At 41.5% G+C, this 18436-nt stretch overlaps 3 long non-coding RNA genes across 4 annotated transcripts in view; 2 read left to right on the forward strand and 1 right to left on the reverse strand.

Annotated features, from left to right (window-relative positions):
* Positions 1-5226: 5226 nt before the first annotated feature.
* On the reverse strand, positions 5227-5811 carry LOC115202779 (uncharacterized). The gene is made up of 2 exons (XR_003880056.1): positions 5662-5811; positions 5227-5555 (listed from the first exon to the last, which is right to left on the reverse strand). It is a non-coding gene; the product is annotated as an uncharacterized LOC115202779 (long non-coding RNA).
* Positions 5812-12067: 6256 nt separating this feature from the next.
* Positions 12068-17398, forward strand: LOC115204489 (uncharacterized). Of its 2 annotated transcripts, none has more exons than XR_003880373.1 (4): positions 12068-12302; positions 12849-12984; positions 13358-13467; positions 13823-17398. It is a non-coding gene; the product is annotated as an uncharacterized LOC115204489 (long non-coding RNA). The 2 variants fall into 2 exon arrangements; XR_003880374.1 differs by having other exon boundaries at positions 12861-12984.
* A 686-nt stretch (positions 17399-18084) lies between these two features.
* The window catches only part of LOC115202780 (uncharacterized), a 1889-nt gene continuing 1537 nt past the window's right edge, over positions 18085-18436 (forward strand). Inside the window, exon 1 of the long non-coding RNA XR_003880057.1 lies at positions 18085-18331. This is a non-coding gene — a long non-coding RNA (uncharacterized LOC115202780). The remainder of the gene's footprint in view (positions 18332-18436) is intronic.

Genomic DNA, 18436 nt, shown 5'->3' on the forward strand with positions numbered 1-18436 from the left:
GTGAGTCTTGCATCTAATTGCTGTATAAAATGAATGAGTAAAGATGAAACTATGTGAAATTATATAATGTGATTTTAAACTATTTAATGAAGGAAACTCCAATTCCCTTTGGAGTTTAACTAAGTCTGTTCACCCATGACTCCATGGCTAAGCGCGACTCCAAGTCAATCATCAAGTTTGCAGACGACAGAACAGTAGTAGACAATGACGAGACAGCCTACAGGGAGGAGGTGAGGTCTCTGGGAGTGTGGTGCCAGGAAAAGAACCTCTCACTCAACATCAACAAAACAAAGGAGATGGTCGTGGACTTCAGGAAACAGCAGAGGGAGCACCCCCCCATCCACATCGATGCGACCGCAGTGGTATCCGTCAAGGGACTTGCCCAGGGCAGTCTCGTTGGTCCGCTCATCCAAAACTGGAGTCACCATACATCTACACATTCACATTATATATAAAACTAACTGTGTCAATTTTGAAAAAAACATACAATTACTGGAGGCCTATGAGAAACAATGCTAAAACCATTACATTATTAACTACTAAAATGTACGCTAACATTGATTGAAACCAATTAGCCTAGAGCTAACTAGCGTTTTGCCAAGCTAAATGTGGTTAGCATCAGGCTGGAGAACTGTTAAATTCTATTTTTGTACAAATATTAACACTAACACATTTTATCGTGACATCACATATTTACATATATTACCTCAAGTAAACTGATCCTTTTTTCATAGAAAGTTTGGACGCCATCTTAATCCCTTCTCTTACATGTAAACCATTAGCAACCCAGTCAACCTTCATTACTTACAATGGGGAAAATACCAACCAGTTTTTCACTGTTAAAACTCCCTTCAATTGCCTTCAAACATCACCAAACTCATGGACTATGTAGTTAAACATGTTACCTCAATATGTTGAGTCATATTGCACTTTTGCACATTACATACCTGAATTAATAGGGTATAATGGTGAGATGGAGAAACGTTCGTTTTCAGTAGAAGGTATTCTCCAAGATTGAAGAAGAAACCTCCAAGATCTCACTAACACACTCCATTGACATCACAGCTCTCCCTAGCAGCAATAATCATATACATACATTCAATGTAAATACCTGTGAGGCCTAGAAAATGATACAAGGGATGGCTCCATAAAATAACAAACAAAATAAAACATAAAAAATATGAGCATACATATTTGTGTGTCACATATACACATGGCATATGCTTGGGTATCACCTTGATATCGCTGATCTGCTTGCCTCAATAAATTAATGCTAGAGCATTGGTAGCTAGGATTAGATATTTGTGACCCGTTTCAGGAAACTAGGCGTACGTCACAGGTCACTATTTCAAAGGAGAGCCGTTTGAACGTAAACTTTCTTTTTTGATCAAAAGGAGAAAGAGCCATTTGCAGAAAGAGCCATTTGCTTGGCTAGCTATAGCCTAATGTTAGCTATCTAACATTGAACCTGGTTGGTTAGCTACCTGCAGATTCATGCAGGGTAGTAACGCCATGAGTTGGGATTATGGTTCATTGTTTACCTAGCTAGCTAACGTTAGCTGGCTGGCTCGCTAGCTAATGTAATGTGTATGCTCTTATTATTCGTATCTCAAAGCTATTTGCTTGGCTAGCTATAGCCTAATGTTAATTAGCTAACATTGAATCTGGTTGGTTAGCTACCTGCAGATTCATGCAGGGTAGTAATGTCATGAGTTGGGATTATGGTTCACTGTTTACCTAGCTAGCTAGCTACATGTCTTAACAAAAGACTCCACAATGCAAGTAACCATTTCGGGTGCGATCGTAAATTAATTCTGTCTATGTACTCCGATTTCAAAGCACTCTCGTCTGAGTGTGCAGAATAACTGATCAATTTACGAACGCTCAACACCCATTGAATATGGCAGGTGTCAGTAAACATAGGCAAAAAAGCGCAATTAAGTTGTTGCCAGCAGCACAATTACAGTCACCAACGCTTTGGATAACATGAAAACAGCCTAAACAGCTCTGCTAGGATGAGTAAAATGGTCAGAGTGGGGTGTTTAGTTGGCATTCTCTCAACCACCTTCACCTGGAATGCTTTTCCAACAGTCTTGAAGGAGTTCCCACATATGCTGAGCACTTGTTGGCTACATTTCCTTTACTCTGCGGACCAACTCATCCCAAACCATCTCAATTGGGTTGATGTTCGGTGATTATGGAGGCCAGGTCATCTGATGCAGCACTCCATCACTCTCCTTCTTGGTCAAATAGCCCTTACACAGCCTGGAGGTGAATTGGGTCATTGTCCTTTTGAAAAACAAATGACAGTCCCACTAAGTGCAAACCAGATGGGATGGCATATCGCTGCAGAATGCTGTGGTAGCCATGCTGGTTAAGTGTGCCTTGAATTCTAAGTAAATCACAGACAGTGTCACCAGCAAAACACCATCACACCTCCTCCTCCATGCTTCACCGTGGGAACCACACATGCGGAGATCATCCATTCACCTATTCTGCATCTCACAAAGACATGGCGGTTGGAATTAAAAATCTCAAATTTGGATTCATTAGACCAAGGGAGAGATTTCCAACAGTCTAATGTCAATTGCTCATGTTTCTTGGCCCAAGCAAGTCTCTTATTATTATTGGTGTCCTTTAGTAGTGGTTTCTTTGCAGCAATTCGACCATAAAGGCCTGATTCACACAGTCTCCTCTGAACAGTTGATGTTGAGATGTGTCTGTTACTCGAACTATGTGAAGCATTTATTTGGGATGCAATCTAAGGTGCAGTTAACTCTAATGAACGTATCCTCTGCAGCAGAGGTAACTCTGGGTCTTCCTTTCCTGTGGCAGTCCTCATGAGAGCCAGTTTCATCATAGTGCTTGATGGTCATAGCGCTTGATTGCACAACATTTTCCAGAATGACTGACCTTCATGTCTTAAAGTAATGAACTGTCATTTCTCTTTACTTATTTGAGCTGTTCTTGCCATAATATGGAATTGGTATTTTACCAAATAGGGCTATCTTCTGTATAACAACCCTACCTTGTCACAACACAACTGATTGGCTCAAACGCATGAAGGAAAGAAATTCCACAAAATAACTTTTTACAAGGCACACCTGCTAATTGAAATGCATTCCAGGTGACTACCTCATGAAGCTGGTTGAGAGAATGCCAAGAGGTTGCAAAGCTGTCATCAAGGCAAATGGTGGCTACTTTGAAGAATCTTAAATATAAATATATTTTGATTTGTTTAACACATTTTTGGTTACTACATGATTCCATATGTGCCATTTCATAGTTTTGATGTCTTCACTATTATTCTACAATGTAGAAAATAGTAAAAATTAAGAAAAACCCTGTATTGAGAAGGTGTGTCCAAACATTTGATGGGTACTGTATACTATAGCACCACGTGTATATTTTAATTTACAATTAAATAATTAAATAAATAATACTAGCACATCAAATTACGTTATTATTGTACATTAGCCTACTCCCCTATCGACACAGTAAATAATATTGCCTACGTGCTTTCGACAATACGTTATCAACTTTTTATCAACAAAAAGTAATTATTTTCAAATAATCAAAATTTGCCTTATCATATGCCTTAAATATTTCATAACGATATCACAATTTACATATAGCCTACTTACTCCTCAATCAGATCAAGAACATATTGTTAATTATTTTCATCGTCTCTAAGGGAACGATCTGGGGCAGACTCGGGCATGATACACTAGAACAGGTTGCCGCGCGGTGGAACACCGCTTCCCTTTCATTTCAATCGGGGACCTATGGGCGGTACGAAGGTGACGTGAGAGGCGGTGACCGCTGGACGATGACCAATCATATCGAGTGGTTCCCATGACGAATTTGACGCTATACGACCCAAGGCTGGAGACTTTCTTCAACAAAGATGGCTGACAAAAATACTAGGATGGAAGCAAATGTAAGTGATTATAACGTCATAACGAATCATGCAAAAAAAATGTACAGTTGGTTGACAGGAATATGTTAATCTAGAGACAAACGAGTTTGCATATTTTTTTTTTATCATAAAGTTAATTTACGAAAATCGCGATTTAGCAAGCTAGCTGACTAGCTAACATTAGCCAGCTAGCTGGCTAGCTTTATGGGTGTTGTGACATGAGTATGAAATTGTAATTGTGGTTGTTTAATGTTTTAGAGACTCCTGAAACAACCAGCAAACCAGGCTGTCGTCTTGTGAAACAGTGGATGTAAAGAATCTAACTAGCTAAAGCATTTACTGCAAATTGAATGTACAATTTTGTAAGCTTGCCTTGCTGATATTTGCCATGCAATGGAGGATATTATTGTGCAATGGAGGATAAAAAAATACCTGCATGCCTATGGATGTGTAGCTGTAGCTAGCCATCTAGCCGATCTGTGTATGGACCCAAACGTTTGGTATACATATTAGTTCAGAACCTAGTTATAATTATTATTTTAACTAGGCAAGTCCGTTAAGAAAAAAATATTATTTACAATGAGGGCCTACTCCGGCGACGCTGGGCCGCTCTATGGGACTCCCAATCAAGGCCAGATGTGATGCAGCCTGGATTCGAACCAGGTTCTGCGGTGACGCCTCTTGCACTGGGATGCAGTGTCTTAGACCACTGCGCCACTCAGGAGCCTATCATAGCCAGTTGTATCAACTTCAAAACAGTCTGAATGACATTAATGACGCCTATGTATTGAGTAGAATATAATAACTTTGTGCCAGGGATGCAAGTTGTATATACATGTAGTTATTACCATGCATGAGATCCCCACATTGTAGCCTGTAAATTTAATATCTTCACTGATCATGTACTCTACCTTGGCAAATAAAGGTGCAGTTCAGGTATGAATGTCTTTTGAGATTATCCAATACCAGGAATATCACATTCCAGTCTTTGTATTATGCTGTGTCTGCATGTATGTATTACAATTATACACTTCAACAGTGTTTACCAATCTTGGTCCTGGGACATCAATGGTTACACATTGTAACTAATTGACTAGAAACAGGATTTAACTAGTTAAAGTCTGATTTGTAATTCATATATACATACAGAAATATAATTTACAAAACAGTACACTACACTTCCTATGCATCATGTAAATAGTCTAAAACCGGTTCATCTCAATATCTAATGCCCTTCATCTGCATTGATCTGATAAACACAGGATAGGTGGAGTATTTCATCAAATGAGAGACTTCATTTCAACCAGTAGAGAATGTGAAATGCTTTATTGAAAGCAGTTCATTATCCAAGGGTTATCAATACAAGTTCAATCTGTACTTCAATGCACATCTGTTATGCATTATATAAACAGAGGAAGAAAGAGGTGGCGAGAGAGGTGTAAAAGACAGAAAGGGAAAGAGGTAAGAACATATGCTGCCTTCCCTGTTCCTATGATTAATGAATCACAGTGCAACCCAAATATTCTCTCAGTTCATCACAATTACATGTGTCTCTAGTCGGCCCGAAGGTCATCTTAAAAGCGGGTGAGGTGGCGATGGTGGGACTGGGGGTTGGCATCCTCTCACATCAAAACATCTGCAGATGTAGAGACAGATGGAGAGAGCATGTTTATGCCTTGTGTTTTTATTTTTTATTCTAACATTGTAAGTCATAATAATCAGGAGGTGAAATGCAAACTGACCTTGGATCATTAACTCTGTATTTCAATGTAAAGCATCTCTTTAATAATACTTCCTGTTGACCTTCCCAAGTGGCCTCTCCTCTTATCATGCTGTGCCCTCTATGTAGCCAGTTCAGATGCGGGAGGGGTTTACCGACCCAGCTGATATAACCTAGAGGATTTAGAGAGAAGAGGGAGGAAGTGAAGGAGAGAGACTTATTGAGAAATTAAGTTAGTTAAAGGGACAGTGTTCAACAGGAATCTGTGTGTGTGGCCTCACCTGGTGTCCACACTAAGTGGCTGCAGAGTACTTTGTGCTGAAAACCATGAACGAACACGAGGACAAACAATATAGCATAGTTATAGAAATAGTGAAGTGTCTTGCTATTCTCCATGGTTGGCTCTTTTGCCTATTCTTTGAAGGTGGAAGGAGCCACAGTTATACACCTGAGCCTGCTTACTGCACAACACAATCCATCAATCAGATTGATACATGTGTGTAGATTTTATTTTTTTATTTCACCTTTATTTAACCAGGTTGGCAAGTTGAGAACAAGTTCTCATTTACAATTGTGACCTGGCCAAGATAAAGCAAAGCAGTTTGACACATACAACAACATAGAGTTACACATGGAGTAAAACAAGCATACAGTCAATAATACAGTAGAAAAATAAGTGTATATACAATGTGAGCAAATGAGGTGAGATAAGGGAGGTAAAGGTGAAAAAAGGCCATGGTGGCGAAGTAAATACAACATAGCAAGTAAAACACGAATGGTAGATTTGCAGTGGAAGAAAGTGTAAAGTAGAAATAGAAATAATGGGGTGCAAAGGAACAAAATAAATAAATACAGTAGGGGAAGAGGTAGTTGTTTGGGCTAAATTATAGATGGCTATGTACAGGTGCAGTAATCTGTGAGCTGCTCTGACAGCTGCTGCTTAAAGCTAGTGAGGGAGATAAGTGTTTCCAGTTTCAGAGATTTTTTTAGTTTGTTCCAGTCATTGGTAGCAGAGAACTGGAAGGAGAGGCGGCCAAAGGAGGAATTGGCTTTGGGGGTGACCAGTGAGATATACTTGCTGGAGCGCGTGCTACAGGTGGGTGCTGCTATGGTGACCAGCGAGCTGAGATAAGGGGGGGGACTTTACCTAGCAGGGTCTTGTAGATGACCTGGAGCCAGTGGGTTTGGCGACGAGTATGAAGCGAGGGCCAGCCAACGAGAGGTCGCAGTGGTGGGTAGTATATGGGGCTTTGGTGACAAAACGGATGGCACTGTGATAGACTGCATCCAATTCATTGAGTAGGGTATTGGAGGCAATTTTGTAAATGACATCTCCGAAGTCGAGGATCGGTAGGATGGTCAGTTTTACAGCATGCGTGAAGGATGCTTTGTTGTGAAATAGGAACCTAATTCTAGATTTAACTTTGGATTGGAGATGTTTGATGTGAGTCTGGAAGGAGAGTTTACAGTCTAACCAGACACCTAGGTATTTGTAGTTGTCCACATATTCTAAGTCAGATCCGTCCAGAGTAGTGATGCTGGACGGGCGGGCAGGTGCAGGCAACGATCGGTTGAAGAGCATGCATTTAGTTTTACTTGTATTTAAGAACAGTTGGAGGCCATGGAAGGAGAGTTGTATGGCATTGAAGCTCGTCTGGAGGGTTGTTAACAGTGTCCAAAGAAGGGCCAGAAGTATACAGAATGGTGTCGTTTGCGTAGAGGTGGATCAGACTCACCAGCAGCAAGAGCGACATCATTGATGTATACAGAGAAGAGAGTTGGCCCAAGAATTGAACCCTGTGGCACCCCCATAGACTGCCAGAGGTCCGGACAACAGGCCCTCCGATTTGACACACTGAATTCTATCAGAGAAGTAGTTGGTGAACCAGGCGAGGCAGTCATTTGAGAAACCAAGGCTATTGAGTCTGCCGATGAGGATGTGGTGATTGACAGAGTCGAAAGCCTTGGCCAGGTCAATGAATACGGCTGCACAGTATTGTTTCTTATCGATGGCGGTTAAGATATCATTTAGGACCTTGAGCGTGGCTGAGGTGCACCCATGACCAGCTCTGAAACCAGATTGCATAGCGGAGAAGGTGCGGTGGGATTCGAAATGGTCGGTAATCTGTTTGTTGACTTGGCTTTCGAAGACCTTAGAAAGGCAGGGTAGGATAGATATAGGTCTGTAGCAGTTTGGGTCAAGAGTGTCACCTTTGAAGAGGGGGATGACAGCAGCTGCTTTCCAATCTATGGGAATCTCAGACGACACGAAAGAGAGGTTGAACAGGCTAGTAATAGAGGTTGCAACAATTTCGGCAGATAATTTTAGCAAGAAAGGGACCAGATTGTCTAGTCTGGCTGATTTGTAGGGGTCCAGATTTTGCAGCTCTTTCAGAACATCAGCTGACTGGATTTGGGAGAAGGAGAAATGGGGAAGGCTTGGGCGAGTTGCTGTGGGGGGTGCAGTGCTGTTGACCGGGGTAGGAGTAGCCAGGTAGAAAGCATGGCCAGCCGTAGACAAAAATGCTTATCGAAATTCTCAATTATAGTGGATTTATCGGTGGTGACAGAGTTTCCTACCCTCAGTGCAGTGGGGAGTAGGTGCTCTTATTCTCCATGGACTTTAGTGTCCCAAAACTTTGAGTTTGTGTTGCAGGAAGCAAATTTCTGCTTGAAAAAGCTAGCCTTGGCTTTTCTAACTGCCTGTGTATATTGGTTTCTAACTTCCCTGAAAAGTTGCATATCACGGGGGCTGTTCGATGCTAATGCAGAACGCCACAGGATGTTTTTGTGTTGGTTAAGGGCAGTCAGGTCTGGAGAGAACCAAGGGCTATATCTGTTCCTGGTTCTAAATTTTTTGAATGGGGCATGCTTATTTAAGATGGTGTGGAAGGCATTTAAAAAAAATAACCAGGCATCCTCTACTGACGGGATGAGGTCAATATCCTTCCAGGATACCAGGGCCAGGTCGATTAGAAAGGCTTGCTCGCTGAAGTGTTTCAGGGAGCGTTTGACAGTGATGAGTGCAGGTCGTTTGACCGCTGGCCCATTACGGATGCAGGCAATGAGGCAGTGATCGCTGAGATCTTGGTTGAAAACAGCAGAGGTGTATTTAGAGGGCAAGTTAGTTAGGATGATATCTATGAGGGTGCCCGTGTTTATGGCTTTGGGGTTGTACCTGGTAGGATCATTGATAATTTGTGAGATTGAGGGCATCAAGCTTAGATTGTAGAATGGCTGGGGTGTTAAAGCATGTCCCAGTTTAGGTCACCTAGCAGCACGAGCTCTGAAGATAGATGGGGGGTAATCAGTTCACATATGGTGTCCAGAGCACAGCTGGGGGCAGAGGGTGGTCTATAGCAGGCGGCAACAGTGAGAGACTTGTTTTTAGAGAGGTGGATTTTTAAAAGTAGATGTTCAAATTGTTTGGGTACAAACCTGGATAGTAGGACAGAACTCTGCAGGCTATCACTGCAGTAGATTGCAACACCGCCCCCTTTGGCCGTTCTATCTCGTCTGAAAATGTTGTAGTTGTGATGGAGATTTCAGAGTTTTTGGTGGTCTTCCTAAGCCAGGATTCAGACACGGCTAGGACATCCGGGTTGGCAGTGTGCTAAAGTTGGCAGTGAATAAAACAAACTTAGGGAGGAGGCTTCTAATGTTGACATGCATGAAACCAAGGCTATTACGGTTACAGAAGTCATCAAAAGAGAGCGCCTGGGGAATAGGAGTGGAGCTAGGCACTGCAGGGCCTGGATTCACCTCTACATCACCAGAGGAGCAGAGGAGGAGTAGGATAAGGGTACGGCTAAAAGCTATGAGAATTGGTCGTCTAGGACGTCCGGAACAGAGAGTAAAAGGAGCAGGTTTCTGGGGGCGATAAAATTGCTTCAAGGTATAATGTACAGACAAAGGTATGGTAGGATGTGAATACAGTGGAGGTAAACCTAGGCATTGAGTGATGATGAGAGAGATATTGTCTCTAGACACATAATTGAAACCAGGTGATATCATTGCATGTGTGTGGGTGGTGGAACTGAAAGGTTGGATAAGGTATAATGAGCAGGGCTAGAGGCTCTACAGTGAAATAAGCCAATAACCACTAACCAGAACAGCAATGGACAAGGCATATTGACATTAACTTCTCTAGGGTATGTGGGACGGTAGCGTCCCACCTCGCCAACAGCCAACTCATAATTCAAATTTCTCACACATACAAGTATTATACACCATTTTAAAGATAATCTTCTCGTTAATCCAACCACACTGTCCGATTTCAAAAAGGCTTTACGGCGAAAGCATAGCATTAGATTATGTTAGGACAGCACCTAGACAAGAAAAACCACACAGCCATTTTCCAAGCAAGGAGAGGCGTCACAAAAACCAGAAATACAGCTAAAATGAATCACTAACCTTTGATGCTCTTCATCAGATGGCACTCATAGGACTTCATGTTACACAATACATGTATGATTTGCTCGATAAAGTTAATATTTATATAAAAAAAAACATTTTACATTGGCGTGTAATGTTCAGAAATGTTTTGAAGTACACACATACACACACACACACACACACACACACACACACACACGGGACAAGACGAGGACAAAGGACGTCTGACTGCTATGCCATCTTGGAACCCTGACGTGGGTTATAGGGTGTCTAATACTTATTTTTCAATATGGGCGAAATAGCCTTAAAATAGCCTGTTTTTGTACAGACAGCACACCCTTACCTAAACAGTACCCTCACCTGAGAAGTAGAAATCAAAGGGACAGAAACTGGGAATTGAATAACTGCAGTTGACATAGCTAAGTAAATGGTAAAATACTCTTATTGCAATGTGAATGGCTCTTAAAAGAGCCTTTGGTTGTGCATAGTGTAGTCTATGGTGTTGCCAGGGAACAACTCCCTCTTCAAAAAAGTAGGAGGTGAAGATCTCCCGCACACGGATTGCTTCTCTTGCTGCGTTGTTGGACCCCATCTTTGAAACATCCTGCAGACTTCTCCTCTGGCACACGGCGGCGAGCTGCAGATCCCCTCCTGGTCCTCGTGTCCATCCTCATGAAGTTATGCAGAACACAGGTAGCCTTCACACACCTGAATTCCTCCAGGAGGCAGTCCCAGATGGCCCTGGTCACCCAACCTTGCAGTGCCCTACACGGTAACTGTAGGCAATCATTTTGAAGGAATCTCCAGCTACAAGGTATCTGTAGGAATATGGAAGACAATGTAATTATTAGACTTTTACATCACCAGGTCATTGTGGATTACTAAAGTATAATATCCCTGATAACAAATCATGATAACATTGGATAGATAGATGCATGGGCACACATATGTACATGTGTAGCATGTGACAATAACAGGATCATATCAAGGATGGCATCACAAATGAATACATAAATACCACTAGAAGCTTGACGATGAGTTGATCATTTGAATCAGCTTTGCAGTGCTAAGGCAAAAACAAAAATGTGCACCCCTTTGAGTCCCCAGGACCAGGACTGAGAACCACTGCTCTTCATTGGGACCTCTTCATCTGCAGGCAGGCTTTCATAGCGCTCTTTATCTGAGGACAGAAAACCTCACAAGAAACAGACTTCATTATAGTCAAATTACACCGCACTGAATATTAAGGTAATATTATCGCCATCCTCACTTTTAGGGACAGGAACTACATAAAAGTACCTGCCCTATCCAGAATAGCCTCCTCTCTCACTGACAGTTGGGGCTGCTATCCTTTCACCCTCCTCCATGGCTGTTAGCAAGCTACCTACCTACAAATGCATATGGAGTTTGTTTTTTACAGTGATAAATACAGGTGGTGATATTTCATTCACTTAGCTAGCTATCTATACAGTATGTGAAGTTTGCTAGGTAGCTAGCTAGCCAACGAGCAGTTCATTTGAGTTAGCCTGCACTGTAGTTAGCTAATAATGCATTTTTTTTTTTTTTACATTTTCGAAATGTATTTACTTACTTGAATAGGTTCTCCCAGCCATGTGGCCAATTGGAAACAGGGCTGCAAAATGTGTTTGTCACCAGAGCATTTTAGAGGATATTACTATTTAACTATGTACCCATTTAATAACCAGACCTTCATACAAACTTGCTATGCTGAATTCTTGACGCACGTCGAACATGCTGCTATATGCTACCAGCACGCCCACAAGCGAATCACAATGGGCGGCCTAAGCGGCACGCGGAAATGTACCGCTTTCTAGTGTACATTCACGGTCGCCAGGTGTACTGTGTTTCCTCCGTCGCCAGGTGTACTGTGTTTCCTCCGACACATTGGTGCGGCTGGCTTCCGGGTTAAGCGGGCATTGTGTCAAGAAGCAGTGTGGCTTGGCTGGGTCGTATTTCGGAGGACGCACGGCTCTCGACCTTCGCCTCTCCCGAGTCCGTACGGGAGTTGCACTGATGGGACAAGACTGTAACTACCAATTGGGGAGAAAAAGGGATAAGAAACAAACAAAAAACAATTTTACATTTATAATTGATTGAGGTAGGGACATCCCAAGGATCCCGAATAGCACGGACCCTCTGGACATAATATTTTCTAGGCCATTAGTGATAACAGGAAATACACAAGCCATAGGCTACACTATAGCTCAAGGTGGCTACTTCGGAATGTCGGCACGCACGGGAAAAACGGTACGTTTCTAAAATGTATGGTTGATTTAATTAATATAAGGGCCATTCCGCCGAATTGGTGCCTTTTCCATCGCCAGGATATTACATGCATAAATATGCATGAAAAGTATCTGTATAATACATATTATAATAATAATAATAATAACAATAATAATAATAATAATAATAATAATAATAAATAAATCAATAAAATAAAAAATGCATGAAATGAAATGTATGCATTCACTACTGTAAGTCACTCTGGATAAGAGCGTCTGCTAAATGACTAAAATGTAACTGTAAAATATTATCAAGCAAAGTGTCCAGCACATTGTCCTAATTGCAATTTGAAGATGCATAATGTACAACCTTAATAAAAACTACCTACAACACTGAAAAAATAGGATTTTAGCCTGTCCCCACTACACTTCACCATTAAATATAATGATTTAGAAACATTCAGAAATCTTTTTTAAAATTATTAATGTGTGACTTTCTTTCCAATTTAGACATACAATACATTTTCTCAGCGGAAAGTCATAATGTTAGTTAAAATACAAATTTTAGTTTTGTCCCCAGGTTTTCACTCAGTCCTGTTACCCTGACACATTTCCCCCTCTAAACTTTGGGACATTCCACAAGTCACATGATCAACAGGCAGTAACATCATTTGAGTCTCCTGAAGGTCATGAGAAGACCAAAGGTAAGTTCTCTCAATCTTTTTATCATATTGTAAGTATGACTGTGAATGTCAATCTCAACGTACAGTCCTTTTTTTAAAAATATTGTTTTGGGAAACCACTTGAAGGTGCTAAGTGTTCTCATGCTATTAACATTGATGCCATGTGGCTGCATTTCATGTATTTGCTAATGCTATGCTAAAAACTCAGTCCTGTTACTCATATGAAGGGTAACAGGACTGAATAAGATTAACAGGAGTGAGAAGTTTGAATAAAATAGCCATTTTAAATGTGTATCTGGTATATACATTATAATACTATTCTCTTGATTTTAAGTTTTACAGTTTGAATTACTGATGTTTTTTCAGTTTTACAATGTGAACACATTACTTACAGGGAGCCAATCGATTAAGTGCTGCAGAGAAGCAGCGGCACTATCGTGCTCAACGCGATGCCGACCCAGAAAGGAGAGATGGATACTTAAAGAAGGAATAGCAGAAATACAGGTAGGATATAGCATCAAGCAGGAAGAAAACAGTCTAACATTTAGTAAGAGGGAAAAGCGCAGATATCACAAAAAGTGGAGGGAGACTTACTATAGGATCAAGTCCAGGAAAGAAGCCCTAAAGCACCTCAAAAGCACCTCACCACACCTCCAGATAGCCCCCATCTTTCACCAGACATAACTGTTAATCCAGAGCCAAGCAGTTCAAGGTCAGGATGAGACTTACTGCTAGTGTGTTAAATGGATTATGTGTAAAATGATTGATGGCTGGTTAATAGGGCATATAGATAACATTTTACTGTAGCCACTTATTAATTTAACATCTATTGTAATTGTGATGTACTTGTGTGTTTTAGGCAAAGGATGAAGGGCTTTAAAGGAGGTGAAAGACATCAGAGAAGAGCTACAAAAGCAGCTACAGACACAAACCCGATAAAAGGAGAGGTATAAGGAAAACATTCTGCGTATGAAACAGAATAATCCATCTCCATGTACAAAAGTTAACAAACATGAGACCGCTACCACGCGCTACAATACAAAAAACCCTTCTCTTCCACGAGGCCTTAGTGGAGGACATCCGACAGAGGTACAGCAACTCACGGGGAGAAAGGGAAAAGGCAACTCATCTCAAAGATAGTGACAGGAAAACAAAACAATATAGGCTGCAACGTCTCTCCCAAAGTTCATTTGGGTTTTCAAAGAAAAGGTGGCTGATGAATGTGAAGAATGCAGAACTTAACTTAAACTACCAAAGGAAGAGAAACAATAGGGTGGTAGATGGCTTCATAAACAAAGTCTGAGATTTTTCCACCATGGATGATGTCAGTCGATTAACGACTGGGAAGAGGCAGACCCCGCACCCAGAAGAAAATCAGAAGAGGTTCCTTTTGGACACAATGAAAAATCTACATGTGAAGTTTTTGGCAGAACATGATGAGTCTATCTCATACTCCCTCTTCTGCTCGCTGAGCCCCTTTTGGGTTTTTCACCCAACTCTAATTGACCAGGAGACTTGCATGTGCAAACAGCGTGAACATCTCCGTTTTATTGTACAGAAACTGCACCACCTGAAGATAATCAACACTTTCAATCCTGATGAACTTCTAAAATCCATCACATGCAACATGGAGTGCATGAAGTGCATGTATGGAGAATGTGTCTTCTAAAATCCATCACATGCAACATGGAGTGCATGAAGTGCATGTATGGAGAATGTGTCTTCTAAAATCCATCACATGCAACATGGAGTGCATGAAGTGCATGTATGGAGAATGTGTCTTCTAAAATCCATCACATGCAACATGGAGTGCATGAAGTGCATGTATGGAGAATGTGCGGTGTGCAAGGACCTCTCTTGTCCCGTCTCTGGCCAATACAATGATAAGAGTGAAACGACTTCTGTCCAGTGGGAAACTGTGGATAAGGAGCACAAGAATGACCCCAATGGCGGAACATCCAAAGTCACCATCAAAAAAGAGTTCCAGATGCATCAGGCAGTAACCCTAGGCCATGAAGAGCTGACCTACAGTGACATCAGCTGCTTGTGCACAGCAAGACAACATCTGAGCTGTGAGTGCTTTAATGCAAAGCATTTCACATTCAGTTGACAGAAGGCTCCCACGACCACAGGAGATCAGTGGCAAAGTTCTGAGGTTGTTGGCAAACGGTGTGTGCTGAAGTACGACGGTCAACTGTACCCTGGCATCATCACAGACACAAACAACACACACGTCAAGGTTTATTGTATGAAAAGTATTGTGGCCAACAGGTTTTGCTGGCCAGTGCGCGAAGACATCCTTTCGTACCCGTTTCAAGACATCCTGTGTACAATCCCACCAGCGAGGCAGGTCACAGCTCGTTACATGGAAATTGACAACGAAGTCTGGGCCAAACTTAACTGTTTCTTAGAAAAGGCAAGGCAAGTTTTTGTTCATTATTTGATTAAAATTCTGTATGAAATACAATTGTATATTGTGTTTGCAAGTGAATGTTGTGTTTTATATGCAGAAAATAGTATTTTCAAGTTAATATTAGATACTGGTAGTCAATGTAGAGATCTGAGGATCTGCTTCATATGCTCAGCTTTTTGTATTAGTCTTTCTTGCCTTTCGAGAGGAAGATGGAGAACCCATACTGTGCAGAGGCAGGAGCCTGACGCACATGCTGCAAGGGGAGGAGTGATACACCTTTCTCTCTCTCTCTCTCTTTCCACTGCACACACACACACAAGCGCGCACACACACACACACAAGCGCACACTCACATACACACACACACTCATGCAAAAGCATGCACACACAATTGTTACAGCTTTTATGTTGCTATTTAGACTAAGATATTTTTTTCCAAATATAATGACCTCTGTTTTATCTTTGTTTAATTGAAGGAAGTTCTGTGACATCCAGTTATTCTATCACACACAAGCACTCATTCCTGTTACTCAGTGCTCATTCCTGTGACCCAATGTTCATTCCTGTTACTTCATTGTTTTTAGTTAAAAAAAATTAAGATCAACCACTTATTTTTCAATTATGTTTGGTCCATCATTTAAACAGTTGTTTGGTAAATCACATGATACATTTTTATCAAAAATCTAAGGGGGTCTCCCTTAAAAATAAAAAATGGCTTTGTGTTAAAAAACACATTTTGCCTGCATATGTTGTGACTTTTTAGCTATAGATATATATTTTTTGAACAGGTAACCAATTTTCTTTAAAATACCCACTTTATTGAGGGAAAAACAAAGAAACTAGTTGGCATGACTTTTAATTGATATTTAAACAGTTGTAAGAGTTTTGGTAACAAGACTGAGAAAAATGCAACCATCTTCCATTTAGAAACCTTGTTAAAAAATATATAGAATTGCCTGAGATTGACCATTACACATTTTGAATAGTTAAATGTGTGTTATTAGATAGAATGAAGTTTAATTTTGAAAAGTTACAACATGCAAATGGTACCGATTCGGCGGAATGGCCCATAAGTATAAACCTTATGACTTTCATTAACACGCAGGTGTCATGCAGACATTAGTAAGGCATTAGTATCATGTCATGTCAGTTTGATGTTCAATGGTAGGCGACTTGCACACGGTGGTACGTTTGCCCAGGCTTAATTCTGGTACTTATCACCCCCCATACCAGCCTGTACAGTGGTTTCCTGGACTGTTTCCTGAAGACTTACTGCCACAACGGGCTCCGTGCCTGACCTGGCCAACATGGCTGGAACGCTGTGCTCTTTGCCCGATACGGGGCCTGCCAGCAGCTCACCAGGAGAGACTTTGGGCTGAAGAACGTGTCTGACCTCAGGTTGGCAACACAGGATCTTTGTCTTTGCATTCTCGTCTCATCCCTCTGTCCTTCACTGTGTCTTTCTCTTCTTACAAATAAGTCTTCATCTTCGTATGTTATTGTTTATTGCTGATGTTTCTCTTTTCTCTCCTGTGATCTCTCTCTAATTATCTTTAACCTGTCTGTCACAGTAGCCTGCAGTATACCCTGTCTGGCTCCCTAGCATTGGTCTTCTGCTCACTGGTGTTGTGTCTCAGAGAGCTGGTGAAGGGTCGTATGCAGGCCATGCATGAGATGAGGCTGGGGGGGGAGACCTCCCTGGTGTCATGCATGTAAGCGTTGCAACTGTTCTCCAGTGACCTTATGGGACCGTACAAAGGGACGTTGTCATTGGATGAACAACTTATTGACAAATAGACATATTTGGGTAGGAGGTCATCTCTTATTCAAGAGGAATCAATTTCTTTTCAAACCCAGTGCAAAAACATGTGTAGTTGGTGAATGCAATATACCTTACGTGAACCACCCATATAACCTGAGGGTCATAGTTGAAAGCACATTATGCAGAATGTACACTGAAGTGTGAAGTGTTGGTCCCATGTTTCATATCCTGAAATAAAAGATCACAGAATTTTTCCAAAATGCTTATTTCCCTCAAATTGTGTACACAAATGTGTTTACATCCCTGTTAGTGAGCATTTCTCCTTTGCCAAGATAATCCATCCACCTGACAGGTGTGGCATATCAAGAAACTGATTAAACAGCACGATCATTACACACGTTCACCTTGTGCTGGGGACAATAAAAGGCCACACTAAAATGTGCAGTTTTGGCACACAACACAATGCCATAGATGTCTCAAGTTTTGAGGGAGCGTGCAATTGACATGCTGACTGCAGGAATGTCCACCAGAGCTGTTGCCAGAGAATTGAATGTTAATTTCTCTACCATAAGCCACCTCCAATGTTGTTTTAGAGAATTTTGCAGTACGTCCAACAGGCATCACAACCGCAGACCACGTGTAACCATGCCAGCCCAGGTCCTCCACATCCGGCTTCTTCACCTGTGGGATCGTCTGAGACCAGCCACCCAGACAGCTGATGAAACCGAAGAGTATTTATGTCTGTAATAAAGCCCTTTGGTGTGGAAAGTCTAATTCTGATTGGCTGGGCCTAGCTCCCAAGTGGGTGGGCCTATGCCCACCCATGGCTGCGCTCCTGCCCAGTCATGTGAAATCCATAGATTTAGGGCCTAATTTATTTCAATTGACTGATTTCCTTATATGAACTGCAACTCAGTAAAATCGTTGAAATTGTTGTATGTTGCGTTTATATTTTTGTTCAGTATATAATCCACTAGAAAGATGTTAATAGGTAATAGGTTGTGTGTTTGACTGTATTCTAGTGCACTATCCCCTGTCTTTCTTTCTCCCAGTTCCACCTGGTCAGTGGTGAGGGACATATTGAGGACGGATGGTCCTCCAGGCCTCTTCCAGGGAATGACCAGCACCTGGCTCTGAGAGGTGCCTGGGTGTATGGGATCTGCAGAACCCTGGCCAGTCCAATGTTGGCTTGGGTGAGTCCAGCCCTTACTTGATGACATTTATTTTATTTTATTAGGATCGTCATGACGACAGCTAGTCTTTCTAGGACTCCACTGTAGGGATTCAACTTCTCATTT

Source organism: Salmo trutta, chromosome 12, assembly GCF_901001165.1.
Source record: "Salmo trutta chromosome 12, fSalTru1.1, whole genome shotgun sequence".
NCBI classification, from domain to species: domain Eukaryota; kingdom Metazoa; phylum Chordata; class Actinopteri; order Salmoniformes; family Salmonidae; genus Salmo; species Salmo trutta.